Raw genomic sequence first — 4,288 nt, forward strand, 5'->3', positions numbered from 1 at the left:
TTACCTACACTGGATGCTCTGACGCGACACCACAAATCCCAGACAGTGTAGTGATGCGCCGCGGCCGTTATATTTCTGACGTAGTCCGATACGAGTCCAAGCGCTCGCGCTATTTCTGACAAGGGATAAACAGGTTTGCATTTAAAGGTCCGGTGGCTTCAATGTATATAGACAGCCTCTGGCTATTATGGCGTTGTAGACACCCGGTGTAAGGCAAAAATTAGGAAATAAAAAGCACGCGGTGGAATGGTGCCAGCCAGAGAGGCAGTTACGTCAAATACAGTAGTATACAGCAAATTTAAAAAAATACAGTAAGTCTCTGTGTGTGGTGTTAGACGTCACAGAAAATTCCCATGATGCAATGGGAATCACAGTTATTTACTGTAAAGAGAAATAGCAGTATAATACTGGGGGATTTAAAGTAAATAACTGTAGAAATTACAGAAAAGTCTAACAGTGTAGTTAGAGTTTTGCACATGTAGCTCCAGTTGTGCTCACTGTCGTTTAGCAATCGGAAAAAACTGTAAGTGAGATTTTAAAGTTCAGACTTTTTGTTTATTCCCAACTAGTATTTAATTCATCACTTCGTCATGACATTCTGCATTCTTCTTTGATATTGAGTGAAAATATATTGATATAATTTTTTCCCCTGGGGGAATAACAGTTGTGCATGTTTGTTATTTATGTGTTGTATGGTTCTGTCTTATTTAAAAACATCTGAAAATACATTTAGTATTTTTAACTACACTGCATTCAGTCAGAGTTTTTTTACTCAGACCTCAGATGCGCTTGTCTTGCAGATGAAGCTCATGGAGTGACTAAACATGAACCGATACATCATGTTGCTTATAATTCCAGTGGAATGTATGAGGTCCCAGTTTGGGGGATTGTGGGCCCTACTTACTTTTACTTTATTTAAAAATGTATGGTCTTCAGCTTCTTCCTAAAATGTAATCTTATTTAAATACTTACATTTTAAATTCACTAAATTTAATTTAGTCATAATTAACTAAGGTTCAATCAAAAGCATGTTATTACCATAGACAACAACGAGGGAGTATTTTTTTTCTTCAAAGTGGGTACAAAAGTGGGAACAAACTCGCCCATCAACAAGTTGGGACAGGTGCTCATCAATGCCTGTTTTAAAATCAAGTTTTACTTCTCTGTACGGTTCCAGTAGAGCTATAGAGCTGCAGGTGAACATAATTTCTAATTTGACCAAAAACAAAAACAAAAAAAAACATACACAAAAATCTAAAATCAGTATTTTATTTTAAGCACAGCATGCTTACAGCTCTATTTCAATTTTGGTATTTTAAACATAGCATTTAAAAAAGCTGCATCCATTTTTTTTTTTTTTTTTTTTTTTTTTTTTTTTGTCATCATGCAAAAACTCACGAAAAATGCAAAATTGAAAAACAGAAAAGAAAAAAAAGTCAAAAAGAATCATCAAGAATCAAAAAGAAGTATCAGATCCAGCACTGTGGGTCTGATGTCTCTCCAGTTCAACTCTTCTTAATCTGATGTCATAAACCAGCACAATAAAGGCAGCAGCAGCGGCCACGCCCACCAGAGCAGTGACGACCAATCGGATCACAGCTTCAGTCCCTACAAAATAATGACTTCATCTGCAGAAAGAAATTAAGCACAGAAAAAGATTTTTTTCTTGACTCAGTAAATATACACTAATATAATACTAATGTACCGTGACAGAGATTGGATGAGTAATAAATAACATCACTGCTAACGTACCTGAACACAACTGACAGAGATCGGTAATGCAGACGTGTTTGGTCTGGTTGCTGAGAGGATTGTTCACCACACATCTGTAAGTGTTGTTATCCTGATATTCCACCTCCAGAGGAAGAGAGAGACTGATTCTGAGATCAGACACACTGATGCTGGACAATACACTGGTTCCTCTGTACCAGGAGAGATTAACCCTGATCACATCCATCACTGAACACCGCAGCACACATGTTGGGCTTGATGAACTCTCTGATGATGAAGAACACTGTGAAATGACACTGCTGATGACAGGAATGGGTACTGGAGCTGCAAAACATGAAATAACAAAAATAAATGCAGGGGTTCCTGGAGCCTCCCAAAACAGCACATCTTCATTCTTCATCAGCGCTGAATTAAGTTTCAGACTAGTGGAAGTGAGGTGTGCTTACAGTGTCTTATTGCGCTAATTACACACGTAATTTTTGTTTTATTAGATGAGCTATATACACATTTTAAATGGATTGATATCTACAATATTTAACGACAATACTTTTAATAAGACACAATGGCTTTGTATGATGAACAGATTGAATATAGGCTTTTATTCATCAACGCACACATCAGTTAACACACAAAAGTGCGCATTGAGGGCGCATATCGACCGCAAAGGGGGCGCTCGCGAGCACCCTTCTGAAGCCTAAAAGGACAAATGGGACACCTAAGGGTCTCATAGACTTAACGGACACGCAGCAGCCATTTTTAAATCCACAAGAATGTGGCTGCGACCGAAATGGCATACTCTCTTGAGTACTTCAGAAAAAAGTATGTTGTATAGTATGAATTTGTGTAGTATGAAGGTAATCCAGATGTAGATTATTCTCGCGTGTCAAGCAGGTTCGGTTGAGCTTCTGTGTGTGTTCCCTGATCAATAAAATGAGAACTGTGTCGATTTAATAGGCTATTTTTATCATAACAGAAAGATTACAGAAATTAAAGAAATAGTATTGTTTGGGTTAGTTACACCTTACTTTCCAGTGCCGTTTGATTGATTACTCATATTTATTGCCAAGGCTGTCTGTATTTTATAACTCTATCATAAACAATAAAAGATACAGAATACCGATTTTAAGCAGATAAACACCTCATTCATAAATTAGCCTAGTTCACCACATCTTGACAGAAATATTAAAGACATCTCATTGTTGGTTTTGTTTTCTTATACTTGTTGTTTCTTTTCATTTGTAATTGTTTCTTTGTGGGTATTTGCATTTAAGGTATGTTGTATTTTTTATGCTCTGGCCTGAGGCTGGTGCTGCGGGTCTGCATCTGGATACTGAACAGTGGGTAGGCCTATAAAACGCGGGTATTTCCACCAATAGTTACAGGAATTATAAAAACGTTCCTCCAGACCAGTGATAAAGACCCTTGTGTCTCCAAGCGAGAAAAGTTAATGATTGTGGAGGCTTTTCAATACGGTGTACGTTGTGGCCATCTGGTGGTCAAATAATGACTATCACTTTCGTGTCTGGCCAATTGAAAAAGCCGTGCAGGAGGCGTAGGCGACAGCCTAAAAGTATATAGAATAGATGTAATGTCCAATATAAAAAACATCTTGAAAAATGTATAATTTTGAGAACGATTTAGTGTAATTTACAATATGACAAAGGATACTAGGCTATACCCACCGTAAACAGTAACACTGAACGTCTTTATTAACTCCTTGTTATTGATAATTGTCCTAAATTTATAGACTCCAGTGTCTGTGGTTCTGGTGTCGTTGATGGTAAGAGATCCATTTCTCTCCAGCTTCAGTCTGTCTCTGAATCTCTCATCATTATACTTTGGGTTGCCCTTAATTGCGTAAACTATGCGACTGGTGCCAAACCTCCACTCGATCTCATCCGTCAACTGTAGGCTACTTCAGAAACATTAGAGTCCAGAGTGACAGAGTCTCCCAGCATTACTGACTGAACTTCATGTGATTCAACCTGAAAAACACCTGCAGAACGAGATTACATATTTAAACTTCTTACAGTTAGTAGTAGTATTGTGTGTAGTAGCCTAATATGTTACTAGCCTACTTTGTGATAGGCCTAACATTATGAAAAACAGATTTATAACTTACCAACTAGACACAACAGAACGAGCAAAACAAACGTGCAAATCATTTTCCCAGAGTCTCAAATTGTCACCTAACAAGTCCGAAAATGTGATGTTAAATTAAGATAGCCTAATGAATATGTTCTTTTTTATTTTCTTCTTTTTTATTTATTTATTTTTTGTTAAGTGAATGTTTCAAAGATCCGCTTCATACTCCAACACTCTGCACGTCACCGTTATGTGCGCGTGCCTGTGGGCGTGAACTAGTGTGCAACAGTTGGTGACGTAGGTATCTGTTCAACCAATGAGAATTTTAGAGAGTAAGTAGAGGTTCAGAGTTCTAGGTCCGGCTCTTCTTAAAGAAATCCACCCAATTAATTAATAAAACTGACATTGTAAATAACGTTTGCATCCAATTGTAATTGTGTAGCAAAGAAGCTGGTATAGAGGACACTTTATC

The 4,288-nt window shown here is 37.4% G+C and overlaps 1 long non-coding RNA gene across 1 annotated transcript; it reads right to left on the minus strand.

The window, feature by feature from the left end:
- Nucleotides 1–1,255: 1,255 nt before the first annotated feature.
- On the minus strand, nt 1,256–4,058 carry LOC311295925. The gene is made up of 4 exons (XR_014628419.1): nt 3,854–4,058; nt 3,414–3,727; nt 1,753–2,055; nt 1,256–1,628 (listed from the first exon to the last, which is right to left on the minus strand). It is a non-coding gene; the product is annotated as an uncharacterized lncRNA (long non-coding RNA).
- Nucleotides 4,059–4,288: the final 230 nt, after the last annotated feature.

Source organism: Rutilus rutilus (genome assembly GCF_951802725.1).
Source record: "Rutilus rutilus genome assembly, chromosome: 8".
In the NCBI taxonomy this organism is placed as follows: domain Eukaryota; kingdom Metazoa; phylum Chordata; class Actinopteri; order Cypriniformes; family Leuciscidae; genus Rutilus; species Rutilus rutilus.